General features: G+C 40.5%; 1 protein-coding gene across 3 annotated transcripts in view; it reads left to right on the forward strand.

The window, feature by feature from the left end:
* TJP2 (tight junction protein 2) overlaps nt 1-21,681 on the forward strand; it is a 112,546-nt gene that overhangs the window by 17,977 nt on the left and 72,888 nt on the right. For all 3 annotated transcript variants that reach the window (XM_081066259.1, XM_081066261.1, XM_081066262.1), the window contains exon 2: nt 10,845-10,947. The gene's annotated coding sequence lies outside the window, so the exon portion shown is untranslated. The remainder of the gene's footprint in view (nt 1-10,844; nt 10,948-21,681) is intronic.

Below are 21,681 nucleotides of genomic sequence, written 5' to 3' on the forward strand. Positions count from 1 at the left end.
TTTTACTCTTCTTTTGGAAAGTTAAGGGAAGTGTTTAGATGTATGGAGGAGGCTAGGGGCATATGGTGACTCTAGGATAGTCCATGTGGGTTAATGTTCTTTTTGGGGTTTATGGAAAACCTGTTGTAGTGACCAAATTGTGATTCTTCAAGGAGCCCCTACAGATCAGACATACTCTAACCTGGACATATGCCCTAGAATGGTGGAAGTTTAGAGCCGAAAGAATCTTTTACCAGGAATGGTAAACAGGTAGAATATGGCACATCAAAGCCAGTGTCGTTAGGGAGGACGCCAAGGCCAAGTTTGGGCTTAGCAGGAAAAGAATATCGTGATTGATATGGGATGTTTGTTCTGGACATATAATCGGAGAAAGGGGAGCTGCTACACGCGGTCTATATATTTACCATTCCTTAATGCTCATTTAGTCTTCAAATTTTACATGTGTGCAGCTCAGCTTCAGTTGAGTCATGATTGAGGGCTAGGCCTTCAAACAACAACTGGATGTTCTTAGTTTCTGACTCAGGGTCACTCATTAAGGATTCACCCTAAACAAACTCATATGGTTCAGAGGCATGAATTGATTGCCAAATTATTCATTTCTTTTTGGAGATAACCTTGTCCAGCAATTGGAAGGAGTGAGTACCCTAAATAGAACCATCTCTGCTTTGCTCCATCTCCCTAAGTCAAGTCAGACAGAAGTTAACTTATTCATTTCAGTATGATCCTTAGTAAGGGAAGATGAATGTTGTTTTTTGGGTTTTCTTTCTTTCTTTTTTTTTTTTTTTTAAGAGGACATTCCCTTAAGCCTGATAAAGTAGCACTGTATCACAGACAAGAAGATCTTCTTTGTAACTGTAATACTTTGAATACATGTGGTTTTGGTGCTCCCCATTTTTTTGTTTGCTACTTCCTTGTCACGTGACACTGCCTTCCTTTGGACATACTAATATCCTTCACTAAGCTTCTAGTAAACTCTCCTTTCCGGGTATGCTAGGAGGGGTTATCTTCTGATTAATTTTATTAATTCTACATCATTCAGAGGCACCTTAATGTTTTATTTCCCCAAATTTAATGTGCATATGAATCACTCTGTTAAAAATGCAGATTTTAACTTTGTAGGTATGGTGAGGCCTGAGAGTCTGCATTCTAATAAGCTTTCCGGTGATATTGTCAGCTCAGCTGATGCTCAGTGGATGGTCCAGATGATGCTCGCATTTCAGTTCATGAACCACACTTTGAGGAGTGAGCATCTAGAGAAGTGCTTTTCATCATAGCCTACTTGCTTTCTCTTGACCTTGAACTTTCTGATCTTCCTAAGGACTTTTGTCCTAATACCTCCCTGACATGCAGTTGTTAGAGACATCAGTGGTAGAGATCTTACTGGTAAGAAGTTAGGTGGTTGGCTGTGCTTCTGTGGTGGGAAATCTGCCCATGAGCATTCTGCCCAGAGATTTCTATTGGGCTGGTGGACTAAATAGTGAGGCTGCTATTACTTCCAAAGAATTCTGTCCCTTTCATTCTTTTCAAGAAGTATTCCAATCACTACAATATACAGTAAGTCTTCACTTAGCGTCTTTGATAGGTTTTTGGAAACCAGCTGTAAGTGAACCGATGTATGACAAACACAATTTTACTATAGGCTAATGGATATAAACAAAAGTTAAGTTCCTTGGCATATTTCTGGTCACAAAAACATCACCAAACTTCTAAATAAAGACCCCAAAACACTTCTAATATTAAACACTGAAATAAATGTGAGCTGTACAAATTTTAAAGAAAGATTTAGATAAGCAAGGTGATTCTTTCCCAACCTGCTGCTTCTAGTTAAGGGTCCTGGGTGGTGGAGAGTCTCCCAGCCCCTCAGGGTGCAGACGGGACCCATCCCGGACAGGACACACTTCCATCACAGGGCACACTCACACCCACACCCCACATGCAGACTGGGACAGTGTAGACACGCCAGTTCACGTCACATGCACACCTGTGGGATGTGGGAGGAAATGGGAGGAAACCAGAATCCCCAGAAAAAACCTATGCAGACAGGGTGAGGACGCGCAGACCCACAAAGAGAGTGGCACCTGCTGGGAATTGACTTTTTTTTTCTTATCCACATTATAATGTTGAAAGAAATGACATTGTTCGAGGACCTGCTGTACTTGTAATACGCATTGTATTCAAGAGCAGCTGGTTTTTCGTTTTAAAACAATTGGAAGTCAGGTTGTGATTCCATTTTCTTTTTTTTTAGTGTATTTTTTTTATTTGGGTGACAATAGTACAATTACATAGATTTACATATGTAAATTCTATATTACATCACAATTATGTACAAATATGTACAATTCTGTATTACATCATCTATAAATCCCATTGTGTGTTTACCACCCAGAGTCAGTTCTCCTTCCATCACCATATATTTAATCCCCCTTACCCTCATCTTCCATCCCCCAACCCCCCTTACCCTCTGGTAACCACTAAACTATTGTCTGTGTCTATGAGTTTTGATTTCTCATTTGTCTTGTTCTTTTGTTGTTTTTGGTTTATATACCACATATCAGTGAAATCATATGGTTCTCTGCTTTTCCTGTCTGACTTATTTCGCTTATCATTATACTCTCAAGATCCATCCATGTTGTCACAAATGTTCCTATATCATCTTTTCTTACCGCCGAATAGTATTCCATTGTGTATATATGCCACAACTTCTTTATCCATTCATCTATCGAAGGACATTTTGGTTTCCATGTCTTGGCCACCGTAAACAAAGCTGCAATGAACATTGGAGCACATGTGTCTTTATGTATAAATGTTTGCCGATTTTTTTGGGTAGATACCCAGGAGAGGGATTGCTGGGTCATATGGTAATTCTATTCGTAATTTCTTGAGGAACTTCCACACTGCCTTCCATAATGGCTGCACCAGTCTGCATTCCCACTAACAGTGTATGAGGGTTCCTTTTTCTCCACAGCCTCTCCAACACTTGTTACTATTTGTCTTGCTGATGATAGCCATTCTGACTGGGGTGAGGTGATAATCTCATTGTGGTTTTTATTTGCATTTCTCTGATGATTAGTGATGTTGAGCATTTTTTCATATGTCTATTTGCCATTTGTATATCCTTTTTGGAGAAATGTCTCTTCAGGTCCTCTGCCCATTTTTCAATTGGGTTGTTTGTTTTTTTGTTGTTGAGTTTCATGAGTTCCTTGTATATTTTGGATATTAGCCCCTTATCGGAAGCACTGTTTGCAAAAGACTTCTTCCATTCAGTTGGTTGCCTCTTTATTTTGTCGATGGTTTGTTTTGCTGTGCAGAAGCTTTTAAGTTTCATATAGTCCCATTTGTTTATTTTAGCTTTTACTTCCCTTGCCTTTGGAGTCAAATTCATAAAATGCTCTTTGAACCCAGGGTCCATACGTTTAGTACCTATGTTTTCTTCTATGCAGTTTATTGTGTCAGGTCTTTTGCTTAAGGCTTTGATCCAGTTTGAATTAATTTTGGTACATGGTGACAGATAGCAGTCCAGTTTCATTCTTTTCCACGTGGCTATCCAATTCTCCCAGCACCATTTATTGAAGAGCCTGCCGTTACTCCATTGTATGTTTTTTGCTTCTTTGACAAAAATTATCTGTCCGTGTTTATGTGGTTTTATTTCTGGGTTCTCAATTCTATTCCATTGGTCTATATGTCTGTTTTTCTGCCAATACCATGCTGTTTTTATTATTGTAGCCCTGTAGTACAAGCTAAAGTCAGGGAGTGCGATACTTCCAGTATTGTTCTTTTTTCTTAAGATTGCTTTGGCTATTCGGGGTCTTTTGTGGTTCCAAACAAAACTGTTGATTTTTTGTTTTATTTCTTTAAAAAATGCCATTGGGATTTTGATGGGGATTGAATTAAATCTGTATATGGCTTTGGGTAATATGGCCATTTTAACTATGTTGATTCTTCCAATCCATGAGCGTGGAATATCTTTCTATTTCTTTGTGTCTTCTCCAGTTTCTCTTAAAAATGTCTTATAGTTTTCAGTGTATAAGTCCTTCACATCCTTGGTTAAATTTATCCTAGGTATTTTATTCTTTTTGCTGCAATCGCAAAAGGAATTGTTTTCTGTATTTCTTTTTCTGAGATTTCATTGTTAGTATATAGGAAAGTAATGGACTTTTGTACGTTGATTTTGTAGCCAGAAACTTTACTATATTCGTTGATTGTTTCTAATAGCTTTTCGGTCTTTGGGGTTTTCTATATGTAGTATCACGTCATCTGCAAAGAGTGATAATTTGACTTCTTCATTCTCAATTTGGATGCCTTTTATTTCTCTCTCTTGCCTCATTGCTCTGGCAAGGACTTCCAACACTATGTTGAAAAGCAGAGGTGATAGGGGACAGCCCTGTCGTGTTCCTGAACGTAGAGCGAAGAACTTCAGTTTTTCACCATTAATTATGAGATTAGCTAAGGGTTTGTCATATATGGCCTTTATTATGTTAAGATATTTTCCTTCTATACCTATTTTATTAAGTGTTTTAATCATAAATGGATGTTGTATCTTGTCAAATGCTTTTTCTGCATCAATTGATAGAATCATATGATTCTTGTCCTTTATTTTGTTTATGTGATGTATCACATTGATGGATTTGCGGATGTTGAACCATCCTTGTGCCCCTGTGATGAACCCCACTTGGTGATGAATAATCTTTCTGATGCATTGTTGTATTCGATTTGCTAGAGTTTTGTTTAGGATTTTTGCATTTGTATTCATCTGAGATACTGATCTGTAGTTTTCTTTTTTTGTGTTGTCCTTACCAGGTTTTGGTATCAGGGTAATGTTGGCCTCATAAAATGAGTTAGGGAGTACTGACTCTTCTTCAGTTTTTTCGAAGAGTTTGAGCAGGATTAATATTAAATCCTCTTTGAAGGTTTGGTAGAATTCACTAGTGAAGCCATCTGGTCCCGGACTTTTGCTTTTGGGAAGGTTTTGGATGACTAATTCAATTTCGTTACTGGTGATCGGTCTGTTTAGATTTTCCAGTTCTTCATGGTTCAGCCTAGGAAGGCTATATGTTTCTAAGAACTTGTCCATTTCTTCTAGGTTATTGAATTTGGTGGCATATAGTCCTTCATAATATTCTTGGATGATCTTTTGTATTTCTGTGGTGTCCGTGATAACTTCCCCTTTTTCATTTCTGATTTTGTTAATTAGTGTCTTCTCTCTTTTTATCTTAGTGAGTCTAGCCAAGGGTTTGTCAATTTTATTAATTTTTGCAAAGAACCAGCTCTTTGTCATGTTAATTTTTTCTATTGTATGTTTGATCTCTATTTCATTTAGTTCTGCTCTGATTTTTATTATTTCCTCTCTTCTGCTGACCTTGCGTTTCATTTGTTCTTCTTTTCTTTAAGGTGTAACATGAGGTTATTTATCTGGGATTTTTCTTGTTTCTTGAGATAGGCCTGTAATGATATAAATTTCCCTCTTAAAACTGCTTTCGCTGCATCCCCAAAATTTTGGTAGGATGTATTTTCATTGTCATTTGTTTCTATGTATCTTTTGATCTCTCCTCTAATTTCTTCTTTGACCCGGTCATTCTTTAAAGGTATGTTGTTTAATCTCCATGTATTTGTGTTTTTTCCTGCTTTTTTTTTTTTGCAGTTGATATCCAATTTCAAAGCCTTGTGATCAGAGAATATGCTTGGTATGATTTCAATCTTCTTAAATTTGCTGAGGCTGATTTTATGACCCTATATATGGTCTATTTTTGAGAATGTTCCATGTACACTCGAAAAGAATGTATAGTCTGATGTTTTAGGATGAAGTGCTCTATATATGTCAATTATGTCCATTTCATGTAATGTGTCATTTACGGCTCCTATGTTGTTATTTATTTTCTGTTTGCATTGATCTATGCATAGCTGTCAATGATGTATTTAAGTCACCTAGTATAATTGTGTTTGGGTCAATTTCTCTCTTTAGTTCTTTTAGTAGTTGCTTGGTATATTTTGGTGCTCCCTGATTGGGGGCACAAATATTGATGACTGTTATGTCTTCTTGTTGTATAGTCCCCTTTACCATTATGAAATGTCCATCTTTGTCTCTTGTTATCTTTTTCACCCTGAAGTCTGTTTCATCGGAAATCATTATGGCTACACCTGATTTTCTCTGGATACCATTTGCTTGGAGTGTCAATGTCCACCCTTTCACTTTGAGTCTATGCTTGTCCTTGTAGCTGAGATGCATCTCTTGGAGACAGCATATGGTTGGATTTAGTTTTTTGATGCAATCTGCTACTCTGTGCCTTTTTATTGGTGAGTTCAGTCCATTTACATTTAGGGTGATTATTGATACGTGGGGATTTCCTGTCATTCTATCTTTAGTTTTCTGGTAAGGCTGTGTCTCCATTGTTTCTTTGCCTTTTTGTTGTTGCTACTATTTCTGTGTGGTGGTATTCTATGGTGTTTCCCTCTGTTTCTTCTTTTATTACAGTATATATTTCAGTTCTGGATTTTTTTTGAGTGGTTACGCTTAAGTTTATGTAAAAGAAAGTTTGATGTTTAGAGTATTCCATTTTCTTCAGCACCCTTACTTTCTCCATTCCCATATTCCAGTTCAGGCCTTTACTCTCCCCCTTTTTATGTTTTGGTTGCCACAAATTGTCCTTGTTGATGGTGGTCGAGTAGCCTACTTTAGTATTTCTTGTAGTGCAGGTCGTGTACTAGAAAATTCCCTCAGCTTCTGTATGTCTGGAAAGGTCTTTATTCCTCCTTCATATCTAAAGGATATCTTTGTTGGATATATATTGTTCTTGGCTCATAATTTCTCTCTTTCAATAGTTTGAATATTTGGTTCCACTCCTTCCTGGCTGGTAGAGTTTCTGCTGAAAAATCTGATGATAATCTAATGGGCTTTCCTTTTTAGGTTACCATCTTCTTTTCCCTGGCTGCCTTGAGGATTTTTTCTTTGTTGTTGATTTCAGACAGCTTCAATACAATGTGCCTTGGAGAAGGCCTGTTGGGATTGAGGTAACTAGGTGTTCTATTTGCTTCTTGTATTCGAGGATCCAGTTCTGTCCACAAGTTTGGGAAGTTCTCATCGACAAATTGTTTGAATATATTCTCTGTTCCCTTCTGTCTTTCTTCTCCTTCTGGTATGCCCATTATTCTTATATTGCTCTTTCTGATGGAGTCAGAAAGTTCTTGTAGAGTTTTTTCATTTCTTTTAAGTCTCAAATCTCTTTCTTCTTCCATCCATGTCATTTTTCAGATTTCTATCTTCGATGTCACTGATTCTTTCCTCCATCTGGTCAACTCTACTACCTACTCTGGCTATATCATTCTTAATTTCTTCTATTGAGTTCTTAATCTCCAGAATTCTATTTGGTTCTTTTTTAAAATTTCAATCTCTTTCGTAAAATGCTCATGTTTTTCTTTGATTGTGTTTCTGAGTTCATTAAACTGCCTTTCTGTGTTTTCTTGCATCTCGTTGAGTTTTTTCAGAACTGCAACCTTGAATTCTCTATCATTTAAGTCACATATTTCCATATCTTTAAGTTCCTTTTCTGGAGACTTTTCACTTTCTTTCTGAGCTGTCTTGCTGCCTTTGTTATTCATAGCAATTACTGATTTATTATTTCTCTTTCTAGACATCTACAGGAGTGTCTTCTGCAACAGGTTGATAGGAAGACGTCTTTCTTTGTTTTCCAGTACTTGTTGGTAGAATGTTTTATTTTCTCTGCCACTGCAGCCTTTTTTTCTCTCACACGGTAGTGCTATGTTTTCTCTGCACTATTTCAGCTTCTTACACAATGGAGGGATTCCCTGAGAGACGGGCTTCTCCTCTGTTAATAGTTTGCCTGGGTCACAGGGCGCAGTGTCCGTGTGGGTATGCGGAGAGTTTTTGAAGTTCCAAAGTTCTTCCTGCACCAGATTCTGAGCCCGTATGTTTCAGCAGTTCTGTTTATTCCTGCAGGCATCCGCCCAGATAGGTGCAGCTAGGGGCGGGGTGAGTTGTTAGAGGTGGCCCAGAGCAATGGCTGCGACCACCACCACAGCCGGTCCTGCTTCCACAGCTCCCTCCCCTTTGCTGGAACTAGTTGAGCTGCAAATCTGTGTCTGCAGTCCACAGTTCTCAGAACAGCGAATATTCTGTTCTTTTGATCTGACACTGCTACTGTTCCGCTTCTAGAACTGGGTAGCATGGGGCGGGGTTAGCTCTGGGAGGGTAGAGAGGGGACAGCTAGTCTCAGTGCTAAGGCTCATTCTCTGCTTGGCAGTGAGGGCTTAAACCACCGTTTTCAGCCTTCTTCTTTCAGTCTTTTCTCCGAGGTCTCTGCGTGAGTGTTGGGTTCAGCTGTGTTGTATGCTGCCCCCCCAGCCCTGTGGGCCATAAGCAGAGCCCTACAGTCCTAGTTCTTCCCTCTTCCACAGCTGCGGTAGTTCCGGGATGCAGTGAGCTCAGAGCACTGAGCTAGGTCTGCATCCTGTGCCCGCCGGCTCCGTCTCCTCCGCACTTCTCCCTTCCGTCCTCCCCCGCTGGTGCCATTCGCCCACCTTTAGGTGAATTCAGTAGTAGGCTTCTTCGTCTTGCCTGTCTGCTGTGCAGGGAGTCCTTTGTGGAGTTATTGTTGTTCGATTAGTTGTAAATTCCAGGGGAGATTTACAGAGGCTCACCTCACGCAGCCATTTTGGTCTGATTAAGTAGATTCTGTTTTCAAAACCTGGAATTCATTCACTATCAACCCCCCTTTCCCCCCCACTCCTGACCTTTTAGTACTTTTCTTGCTGTCTGCCAGCAGGACTGTGCTTGGCCTTCTACTCTGCAAACTTTATAGTCACGTGGGCCTGTAAAGTCACAGGCCCAAATCACCAATCAATTGGTTGAATGTTGCAAGTTCATAGAAGCACAAATTAGGGGATTTATACATGTGCATATTTACCCCACTGCTTGGCACATAGTAGGTGCTCAGTAAATATTTGCACATGTTTCTTTACTCCGTTTCAGCATAGTCACAGTTGAAGAAAAATATGTAAGAAAGGAATTGACAGCCAAACACAAAAATATAGAGCTGCCTGTGGATTTTCCTTGTGAAATTTTGTCGTTTTTCCAGCTCTCACTCATGTTACCTGACAATAATTTTACTTATATCTGTTACTACTATTGAGAACCAAGAATATAATTGAATTCCTTCTGCCAAGTTTTTTCTTAACTGGAAGATGACTTTAGTCGATAGTGTCGTACACTAGAAGTGGCTGGTTGTTATTGGTAGTTCCCATACATGTCCAAAACCTCAGGAATATTATAAAAGAAAATCAAAATCAGGATGTCGTAGAAATGCAAAACACTGACTTAATTAAAAAGCAAGCCAGTTTAATAAAAGAAGCATGCTCTCTTTGGAGCTAATACCTGTAGAAAAATTTCAGATTAAGGCCCAAAGCATAACCAAGCCCATCTTGATTTGCTGGTCATTTACTTATGTTTGGAAGTAATAATAGAAACCACGTATGGGCTGGGCTCTAATCCTGTTGCTTGCTTTGTAGGATGTCCAGATGGCCTCGCTTTGGCCAGTGCGTATATTTCCTGCTGATCCTTAGGGAAGGGAAATGTATCCCTTGCCTGTACAAATAAAATCGACACCATCTTTTATTTTTCTTCTATTGTGTAGGGAGTGTTTTGCACACATGCCACAATATCACTTTGTCTAGCAAACAGAAGAGTATGTCCAGAACTGGTGAGAAGACACATTCTTCCTCCCACTAGTAGAGTTCTCTGTGACTGCCCTGTTCACAGCCGCTGGGGCTCAGGCCCAGCCCTGAAGTGCACTTGTCTCCTTGTGCTGTTGGAATGGCACACGCAGGATTAATAAAAATGTCAGAAGGGAGATTTCTTGGATTTTCTTAAGATACGGGGTAAAAAGGAAAAGTATTTGCCATCTTTTTGCTTGTGGACAACCCACACACATCAAAATAAAGATGAGCCAGTATTATAAATGTAGTGAAAAATGAATTCCCTTTTAGTTTAAAATGTGTATGGCATATTTTAAAATGGTAAATTTTATGGTAAGTGTATTTTACCACAATTTAAAAAGCTTTCTCTAAGTATTTTCCCACCTACTGAGTTTTTGTGCTTTTTTTTTAAACCTGAAAAGTGAGTTTTGTATAAGATCTTGTTCCTCGGGATGAATCTCAGGTGAATCGATGATGTCAAACTTTATTTACATGGTTACTCATTTCCTCCAATGTTTGAAGACTGAAAATATTAGGGGCAGTAATTCCATTTCTAGAAATAGATCCCAGCAAAATGAAAACTATGTCCACATACACACTTGTGTGTGTGTGTTCATAATAGCCAAACAGTGGAAACAACCCAAATGTCCATCAACTGATGAAGAGATACATAAATATGGTACGATATATCCGTACAATGGAATATTACTTGGTCATAAAAAGGAATGAAGTTCTGACACATGCTACAATGTAGATGAGACTTGAAAATATTATGATAAGTGAAAGAAGCCAGCCACAAAAGGTCACATATTGTATGAGTTCATTTATATGAAATCTCCAGAAGAGGTAAATCCATAGGTACAAAAATTAGATTTGTGGTTGCCTAGGACCAGGGTGTGATGAGGGGAGGGAATTGGAGGATGGCGGGTGATGTCTAAGGGGTGTGAGGTTTCTTTTTTGAAGTAATGAAAATGTTCTAAAATGGCTTGTGGTGATAGTTATACAACTGTGAATATACTAAAAACCATACAATGCATGGGTGAATTGTACAGTAGGGGAACTTAAGTGTGTTTCCCAAGATCTCACCATGCTGGGAATGACTATGTTGGATTTTTAACAACACTGTCTTTCTCTTTCAGGGTGCAGAGTACCACATTGTTATCGTCTCCCTGTGAGTGGGATTGGCACCCCAGCTATACCTCCTGGCACAAGTATTCCACAAAACACAGCCTGCTTTACCAGGTACTTGCTTTTTTTTCTCAGTCTCTCATCAAAACTAGTTACTGGCTCTCCTCCACCAAAAGTCTGATGTAAATTAGTTCATATCCTTGAGGTCATCAAGACCATCATTTTCACTGTCGCTGACAGAGAAATAGTTTCCTATCAAAGAAAATCTCATCGTAAGATCCTATTTACCAAAGAACAGAAACATCTTACCTGCATTTATGGTCTGAATTGCTATGTATAACTTTGGGTGAAGGCTAATTGAGGTTCTCCCTGGCTGAAGCATGTAAGTACAACTCCCATGGTTCAGAATAAATGCCGAGCAAGGTATTTTGGTGTCTGTGGTTATGGGTCGTTAGGGTAGGTGACTTTTTTTTATTATCTTTGAGGTAGCAGAATTATATAAAAGACATCAGTCACATTGGCTTCCAAAGATTAATTATGTACAAACTGTTAGCTAAAGATTAAGAGTGAGTATTATCTATTTACTGATTCAATTTTAAGTACGAATTAAATGAGATTTACAAGGTATTAAATGTTATTTTGACAGGTGCTGGGACGTATTTGGTCCTAGTTACTCTCTAACCCCTGATGACAGGCCAGTGCATGGCTGGATGGAATGGGGTGGGAATTGTTTTGTCATTTCTTATTTCATAATTCCGTCTGTTGAAACTCACACCCCCTCCTGCTAGGGTGGGTTCCAGCTACATGACAGAGCTGGAGTTAGTGGAGTATGACTAGGACACAGCTGTTCGAATCCTACTGCTCCTGCTTTCTAACTGTGTGATCTTGGGCACACGTCTGAATGTCTCGTGGCCCTAGATTCTTCATCTGTAAGAAAGAGTGTTAATATGAAGCTAAATGGGTTAATGTATAGCAAGCACTGGGCACCTACCGAGGCCTTTCTTGGAGCCTGCTTGTCCAAATAGGGACACTTGAATGGGGAAAATCTGAGTTTCCACTGATTCAACAGGGCTGGGAATGGATTTTGTTTACGAGACATTGTCCTCTGTGGAGCTCTTAAAGGTTCTAAACATAAAAAGTCAGATGCTTGCCCAGGTTCCAGAAGTGGTTTTCCTGAGAGTGGATTTCTAGGTAGGATCTGTTGATTGAGTCAAATGAGTTGAAGGGACAGTATGGAGTATGTGAAGGGGGCTTGGGGCTAGCATTGTCTGTTGGAGGGAAGGTTCATTCCCTTTCAAACAAAGTCGCTTCTGATGAAAACCTCCCTGGTTCGGATTTCCTGTACGAGTGACCATACGCTCGTCAACATGAGTTTGGTTTCCCAAGTCAACATTTTACTCCAAAAGCTCTTTCATATGTGCAAACACTTCAGGGTTGCTTTCTAGGATGCATTAGCCTCAGGTAAGCGTGGGTGGTAAGGATTTTTCTTAGAGCGTCTCACGTCAGCCTGGTTTCAGATCCAGCAAACATTTATTAAGAGCCTTTTATTTGCCAGGCACTGGGCAAGGTGTCTTCACCCATATTGTTTATCCTCAGAACAACCCCGAGAGGAAGGTATTACCAGCTCCCTTTTGCGAATAAGGAAACTGAGATTCAAAGATTTTAAATGATTTCCCCAAGATTGCACAGCTCCTGACTCCCAGGTTCAGTGAGATTCCTATAATACCCGCTGGTTTCTACACTCACGCTACAGGGCTTGAAGATTGAACTCCTAAGCTCGGATAGTCAGCAGGTTTTTCTCAAGGGCCAGTTCTGATCACTGGGTAGTGGCTTCCTGGACTTAAGGATTCGAAGGTGCTGTCCAAGTCTGTTGAACAAGAATATTGGGATCCAATAGCCGTGTCTGGCACGGGTAGAGGGAGAGGCCTATAGAGCCTGCTTTTGGCCTGGGGTTTTGATCGTCATCAGCCTCTGCCTTTTCTGCCCTCCTTTCCAGTCTCGGAGTCTGGAGAGCACTGTGTGCCTGATGCTTCCTTCTTGATACTTTTAAGGGGCTTTGATGATCACTTTTCTGACATGGCAAAATCATCTCCTTGTCTTTGCATGCAGGAAAGATGCTAAGAGTCTGGGCAGAGCCCCACTTCCTAGACATGGATTCTCATTGTTAGGTCATTTAGATCCTCTAGCGTCATCACAGACTCGCCCCGTAACGTGGGCTTAGAAAAGTGAGTGGAAAGTGAAAGCTTAAACCTTTTACTTCTGTGCACCTGGGAGCCCTCCGCAGTCCCCCTCTCTGCTAGGGGCTCCTCAGTCTCCAGGAATACTTGGGGAGCTCACAGCAGCAGCCAAAGCTCCTCATATTGAATTAGATAGACCCAGAGCGGTAGTTCTCAAACTTGATCCCCATCCGAATCACCAGGAGGACTTGTTAAACAGATTCCTGAGCCCTACCCCCTAGAATTTCTGCTTCAGTCAGTCTGGGGTGAGGTCCAGGAATTTACATTTCTGACAAGTCCCCAACCAAGCTGATACTTCTGGTTTCTGGACCACACTTTGAGAACCACTAACCTGCAAAGTACTTCTAACAGCTGCTTTAGAGCATGGGCTTATTTATAGATGGTGTTTGTGGCCAGTTTTTTTCCCTAACTGTGGTGAAGGGATTCTTCCTCAAACATTTAATAAGCATCTCACACAGCACTGCCTGAGGGAAATCTAGAGAAATATATCAAGGCTTGTCTTGGGGCTTATGGGACTCTAATTTGGAACCAGTAATTGTATTGCTATGTGAGAAGGGCCGCACTCACCCCTTACAGTCTCTGTGAGCCAAAGGATTGAGACCATGATGGAGGGGAGTCTCCTCCTGGGGGAGGTGGGTGATATTTGAGAGAAAACTCGAGGATGAAAAGTTGTTCGCTAGGTGGGAAAAAAGGGGAGAAGAAAGCCTGGGGAGCAGAGACAGATGCTGCACTAGGCTGGAATAAAAGTTACTGTGCTTGTGGTGAGAATCCCATTGTAATTCCAGTATAAAGTAAAGGATCAACCTATAGTAGTAATAACAGTGAAAGTTTTATGTTTGTTTGAATGCTGTTATGGTGTGGTTGGCACTGTGCTAAATGTTTCACCTGCATTGTCTTCATTTAATTCTCATACCCACCTTTGGAGGTTTGAGTCCAGCTATCATCCCGTTTTATATTAGTTTTCCAGGGCGGCAGTGAAAAACGACTTCAAACTAAGTGGCTTGAACAATAGAAATTTATTGTCGAACAGTTCTAGAGGCTAGACGTCTGAAATCAAGCTGTTGGCAGGATGGATTCCTCCTGAGGGTTATGAAGGAAGACTGTTCCAGGTTTCTCTCCTTGGCTTGTAGATGGCCATCTTCTCCCTGTGCGACAGTCTTTGTGTCTAAATTTCCCCTTTTTTATAAAGATACCAGTCATAATGGATTAGGACCCACCCTAAGACCTCACTTTAATTTGCTTATCTCTGTAAAGGCTTATCTCCAAATAAGGTTACATTCTGAGGTACTGGGGGTTAGGACTTCAATGTATAAATTTTGAGGGAACCCAGTACTACCCATGACATCATTTTACAGATGAAGAAATGGAAGCTTAGAAAGATTAGATAAGCTGCCCAAGCCATACAGCCATTAGGCTGGACCATGAAAACTGGCCATTTTTATAGATCAAAAACAGTTGGACAGTGGCACTGTCATGGGTTAAACCTAAAAAGTAACAGAACTGGGACTTGTTGAAACTCAGGTTTGACCTCATAGTTGTGCTTTTTCACCCTGTGCTTTGCTGGCTTGTAGTTTTTTTGTTGTTGTTGTTGTTTTTGGTTGTGTTTTGCTGTGTTTCCTCATGATTTACTGGGAAAAGCAGTGCTGCGGAGGTCGGGGTACCAAGCTGCTATCCTGTTAGTTTCTGGTTGATCATTTCTTGAATAAGATACTTTATATTTCAGTTTCCTATCTTCTCTGGTTAAGAAGACTGTGGGAAATTATTAGAGTATTATGAAATATTTAAACTTCATGAAAGAAATGGGCTGTATGTTTCAAGATGATGTGTGCTGTTTTGCTATTAAAATGTTAAATACCTGTAACAGGTTAGCTGAGTATTGATGTCCTATTCTTAATTTCCTTCTCAAAACAGCCTAAATGCTTGTAAACAATGTTTTAGCCCTTATACTTGTGTTATAAGTACTTGAAATATTCTCAGCATTCAGGGCTTCAAGCTACTTAATTTCTAGCCATCGGAATTTCAGACAAGTAGTTTTATCAGGACCCACACAATAGTTCCATATTTTCTTCTCTAAGTATTTGAAATGAAAGAACATTGCTCCAAATACTTGCCTACAAAAACTTTGTCATTCTAAGCAATTCTAGCAAACTTTCATCATGAGAAATAGGTATACCTCTTAAGTGGAAGAAAAAAATAAGACCAGTTTATTCTTACTTTCAAATGTTTTAGTTATAGTCTCACATGTTTTCCAAACAAAAATTAGAGTGCATGGTTGACTCCTGAAATCAATAAGACAAATTTTTGGCCACCTGGCCTATCTCTGGAAATCTGAGATGTCTGGACATTTTTAAGTATAGTACACAGATCAGTAATACTCAAAAGCTAGCTTCTGAAACATAAATGTAATTATACTCCTGCATATTTAAGAGAATCCAGAGCCTATGAGTTAAAAGATGACCTGGGGATTGCAAACCTAGAGCCCTCTTGTTCTTACTTTGCAGAGGCATATTTCTTAAAAGGATTCTCCGTGCTTATTTTCCTTACCCTGCCTTGCCCTTCTCTCCAACACTTTTTCCTCCACCTATTCCAGCCACTTCGGGGTCTGGTTAACTGGTTTCAGGTATCCTGTGGGCTAGGCACTGCACTGCCTTAGGAAATTTTCATGGTGTCCAGCTCTTCCCTGGTTGGGAGTTACGTCTAATTTGCAGTCCGCCGTCACATACAGTGCTGTATGGCTGCGTGTACTGTGCCCGTGGTCTGGGGTTGTGTGGGGGAGCCTGGAGGCAGCTTACCATTTTATCAGATTCCCATTTAAACTAATAAAATTGAGGTAAAGAATTTACAACTAGCTTCTGGTTGGGAGGGGTGCCATCATTGGAGCCCTGATTTTGGTACTTTATCAAATTTGCATCAGTTGAGTGGTTGGTGACAGAGGTTTTCAGTTCAGCCAAATTTTTTATTTGTTTAGAGGTAATCTGGTTGTACTGTATGGTTGTAATCTGTTTGGTTAGACAAAACACCCTGGACAAGATTTCCCCCACCTAATCATAATTATATTGCTACTTGAACAACTTATTGATGTTTGAAAACAATTATTTGGTTATAATTATTCATATTTGTTATTGATACTTGTGATATAATTATTCAAATATTCAAGAAATCAACATAATTATATATGTATGATTATTTTTGCTTTAGCTCTTAAATTTGGTTGCTAAAATAACTTTGTGAACCCACTTTGAAGGAGGCTTCATAGTATGTTACAGGTAAATTTGTCTCTTCTAATGGCTTTAGCTCAGCAGGCTATAGAGGGTAAGAAAATATTTACGGTAAGAAATCTTGACTTTCTCAAGATTTGAACAAGAATCAACATACTTAGGCACTGGAGGATGGTTCCAGCAGAGGCAGAGCTAGGTCAGGGAGAGAAAAGATAGGTAAAAAATATGGTCATTGGGAATAATAGCCAGGATTGCTTCTGAAAAAATAATAGAAAAACACTTAGTTTATGTGATGTACTATGCAGAATGTAAGTCTCAGAGAGCTCTGAATCTCTTGGAAATAAATCTTGATCAACTTGTTAAAAAATAGATAACTTCGGAGGCAGGAAAAGCTGAAAGTCCCCATCCATTGCCTGAAATTGAATGAAAGATTTCACTCTTGTGTTATTCTCACTCTCACCTCCCAGATGAGCAAAGAATCTGAGGTACCTTCTGTAAACCTTGTGGCTCCCACCCTGCTTGCTTCTCTTCATTACTCTAGGCGTGGTGGAAACCAGCTTGATGTAGTTTTAGCCTCCAAGGACATTGGCAGGCAAGCTCTCCCAGAGCTCAAGGGACACGAAGGCTCAGAGACTAAAATCAGGTTTTCCACTGACACCATTGATTTGATTAATTCAATTTGAAAACACTCAGGGAGAAGCAAGGGGATAGAGATTAGAACACGTTAACATAATTAGATTGGGATGCACATAGGGTAAAAGGTCTGCACTTCTGGAACCGTGTACTTGTAATGTTCACGTGTCCTGTCTCTGTGGTGTCAGCTTTCCCCAATGATGGCGTGGTCACAAAGACCAGAGTTGAGGTTCAACAAGGGGTATCATCAGGTATCTGAAGCCAACACATGTTTGCTCTGTCGGAGGACTGGAGGGCAAGTATGCTTGGCCAATACCTGTAGCTCACCAGCGATCTCTGCATTTCGACGCAGAGTATATGTGGGTCCAGAATTGAATATAATGGGTGTCATCAATAGGTGACACATTTAGGGGTGACATAGTTGTCAATCTGGACATAACATGAGCTGGGCTTTATCATATATTATTAATATTTCATTAAATAGGAACTATTTATTATCAACACTATAAATTATAAGTTATATAATAACATTATATATAATATCTAAACTATAATTATAAATGAGATATTTATTAAATGTATTAATATTTTATTAAATTTGATTACTAGTTAAGATTTAATTTGTCCTTCCATCCCCTTCTATTTATAAGTACCACTCTCATTTGTTTCATCTGTAGTTAACACAAATTCTCCATTTATTCTCTTTATCTTTAACACATCCTATAGGTTACTTACTATCTATACTACACACATCTTATGAATTCTGCCTGAGTTTTATAAACTACTTCTTGCTTCCTCATTATCACTGTGAAGTACATCATAGGGGTTTCATCCATTTCATTTTTGTCCTTGTGCTCTACACCCATTTTATTTTATTTTATTTATTCTTAAAGATTTTATTGGGGAAGGGGAACAAGACTTTATTGGGGAATAGTGTGTACTTCCAGGACTTTTACCAAGTCAAGTTGTTGTCCTTTCAGTCTTAGTTGTGGAGGGCGCAGCTCAGCTCCAGGTCCAGTTGCCGTTGCTAGTTGCAGGGGGCGCTGCCCACCATCCCTTGTGGGAGTCGAGGAGTTGAACTGGCAACCCTGTGGTTGAGAGCCCACTGGCCCACGTGGGAATCGAACCAGCAGCCTTCGCCATTAGGAGCACGGAGCTCCAACCACCTGAGCTACTGGGCCAGCCCCTCTACACCCATTTTAAAAAGAACTTTACATAAAATAATCTATTTAGCAGATTATAGTACTATATTCATCCAAATGTAATATTATGCAGCTAGAAAAATTATGAAATAGCTCTATATGTATTGTCATGAAAAAATAGTCAAGTAATGTTCTTATGTAGAATAACAGGTAACAAAAACGCATGTCTAGTATAGCCCAGGTGTATATGACATACCTATGTGCTTACCTGTGCAGAGAGGTACCTGGAAGGATGCGCTTCAGTGCATTACTAACAGTGCTTTGTCCTGGATGGTGACGTTTTAATTGCCTTTTGCTACTTTATGATGTACTGTATGATTTGGGAAATAAACAAGTATCATTTATATATAAATATAATTGAAATCCAAATTATGTATGTACACAAACGTATATGTAAATAAACGTTTTAAAAGATTGTAGGATTAGACCTTTTCTTTTGTAAACCAAAGACAACATTTTGCAAATAGAATTATTTTCAAACCTTCAAAATCTGTTACCTGCCTTCAGAATGGTCATGTTCCTGTCTTGTGTCAGAAAATCTTAACACTGTCCCAAACCTCCTTCATGATGGGACTCACCTGGGGGTGCATGCTAAAAATATCTATTCCCCTTTCAGACCGAGTAAATCAGAATCTCAGGGGACAGGTCTTGGCTGTGACAGGTGGTTCTTGTCATAAGCGGAATTTAGGCCGCTTTCCTATAGAAACAGAAATGTTACAAGCCACATTTTCCATTTTTATTGAATGCCTCCTGGAAGTGCCTTGTCCAGACCCAGCTTCCTTTGTTTTAAGAGGCCTGTGCTAATTTGCATGGCTGCCCTGGGAAACTATCTGTTTGGCAGGGTTTTTCTAAGGCCCCTTTCAGGTCTGAGAATTCTTTGAAAATCTAGGAGACTCTTCAACAAGTTTTATCTGTGTCCATCAGGGATACTGAATTCTTAGGGCTAAAGGATTCTGATGATAATTTTTTTTCTTTTTAAAGCAATTCAGGTGTTGCCAAAGGTCCCTCTAGTTTCCCTGGAGGACTTGTGTACCTCATGCACACTGTCCCCTGGGTCTCTCTCACCTTAGATTCCCTCCTTACCGGTGAGATTGAGGGCCTTTTTACTTAGTGAAAATGTTATTAATGTGTGGATTTTTTTTTTTTTTTATAAATGTACTTGTTTTGGCAGAGGGAGCTCTGAAATCCAGTTAGACATCAGAATCACATTGGAATCAAGGATTCTAATTAGTAGCTCATCGGCTGGAGTCAAATGGCATTCGTGGCATTTACCATTTTAATATTGCATGGGAAGAGTTTCACAAACACGATGCCCCAACATTGTTCGTTCAATTGCTGTGTCAGCAAAACCCCTCATGAGTTCTGTTAAAAGGAGCCAAAAGGGAAACTATAACAAAAAACGCACCTCTTCCCCCCGCCCCACACTCCGAGCAATTATCTCAGTGCAGCAGAGGCAGAGAACACAGGGAGGCGCTGGAGAGCAGGGACGGAAGGGGCTTTGAATCCAACAGATGTGGGTTTGTATTTTCACCCACCATGTACCCTGGGGTTGACCTCGGTCAAGCTGTTTTTCCTCTCTGCAGCACAGTTATTTCATCTCTAAAGGGAAGGCAGGGGTGCTGTGAGGATTTACATTAACTGAGCTAAAATAGTGTTTGAAAACTTTTGGCACATAACATTCGTTTCATTGATCCTTGTCTTTTCGTGTTTGTGGTTTGTTGTGTTTTTTCTTAATGGAGAGTGGAGAAGTGGCTCTATCTCTGAAAGAGTTGGATTTCATATAGCCTGCAATGTAAACAGTCGTAAAATAATAAAAGCACTCGAAATGCAGAGCACAGTGCATTTGAGGACTCAGGGCACCGTGCCAGGAGGGAGAGATTCCTCCACGGTGCTCAGCTCTCTCCCTAGCAGGATCTGTCTAGATCAGACTGTGCTCCCAAAGGGGCTACTAGGATCTCCAGGCTTGGAGTTGGAGTACGCTCTGCCTTAGCCCTGGTTGACCAGGCTGACCTTGGCCTCTGCCTGCCGGCCTGAGCACTCCCAGACCAGCCCCTTCAGTCCCCTAGGAGCCTGCCCATGGGTAACCTGGCATCACGAAGTCATCCCAGAGCTACAGCCATTTCCTTCCAATCAGAACGCTCCCCAACACCCGTCCAGGTCTCCTTGGACTCGTAATCCATCCAGCGCACAGGTGACTGAATTGCAGAGCTAATTCTTTCCTTAACTTTGTGGCCAGCTAAACCCATCATGCCCAGAAACACCAGGAGGAGAGTACAGGGTTTGGGATTCGTGCCTTCTGTAGTAGGGAAAGGAGAGGGAATGGAATGCACTATTTGTTGAGAACTGAGAACTTTCTCTCCCTATGAGTCTGACTACAAAAGTTTTCATAACTTTTGCACGTGCTCTAACATCTGTTCATTGTGGTGATAACAGCCATGCCAATGTATTACCAATCGTAATAATTAAGTTAAAAAGAGAGAGAGAGAGAGAGAGAGAGAGAGAGAGAGAGAGAGGTGGATAATAGGCTCCTTTGTCTGAGCTGTTCTCCCTTTCAGCTCTAGCTCCTCTCTAGGCTTCTCTTACCCTAAGCTGTGCTCTCAAACGCTTGTTTCACAACTAGTGAAACACTCAGCTGGACCCCACCTGCTCGCTTTAACTTAAACTTGGCTCTCTCCTGAGAACATCGTGTCCTGGTAGCCACCTTAGGTGATGCCGCCTACGTTAGATGGAAAGAGAAATCTAAGCAGGAGCTGGCTCTGTGGTCCAGGCAGAGAAGCTGGAACAAAGGCTCTGGAGCAGGAATGAGCTTGGCAGGGTCTCAAAACCAACAGCCACAAAGAAAGGCCAGGGTGGCTCCAGGAAGTGAGCTTGGGAGCGTGCAGGATGGGTTGAGGTTGGAGAAGGCAGCAAGGTCAACTCATGTAGGATCTGGAGGCAGTCTTTCCACAGACTGGCTGGCTGAAACAACAGACGTTTTTCCCCATCGTTCTGGAGGCTGAGAAGTCCAAGACCAAGGTGACGGCAGATTGGGTTCTTAGGAAGGGCCCTCTTCCTTATGGTGGACAGCGACCTTCTAGTAGTGTGCTCACGTGATCTTTCCCAAGTGCATGCACGTAGAGTTAAACTTCGAACGCGAATAAGAATAATACTAAATAATTAAAAGGGAAGGCATGAGGGGCAGAGCAGAACTTTCGATGCTTCTCTCCTGGATGTTATTTTGTAGGAGCTGTGGGGTGGCTGCTAGTGGAGGAAAGAATCCTGTAAGTGAATGAATATGCATGGTTATTGATATGGTTGTTTGGACTGAGAAGGGTGAGAGAGGCCAGGAGAGAAGAGGCGGCCACTGGGAAGATGAGGGAATGCCAGGCCTTTTATCTTGAAAAGGGCCCCTCCCTTGGGCAGAGTTTTAGCTGCTGCCTCAGCACTGCAGTCATACCTGTACTTGAGCAGTTCTCGTACCTTCTTATTATTCATTTATGTGTCTTTGTCTTTATTAAACTGTGAGCACGCCCCCCATTTTATATTGCCTTTCTCTTCTCTATGCCTACCTCAGGTTAC

The sequence above is a fragment of the Rhinolophus hipposideros genome (assembly GCF_964194185.1).
Source record: "Rhinolophus hipposideros genome assembly, chromosome: 11".
Taxonomy (NCBI): domain Eukaryota; kingdom Metazoa; phylum Chordata; class Mammalia; order Chiroptera; family Rhinolophidae; genus Rhinolophus; species Rhinolophus hipposideros.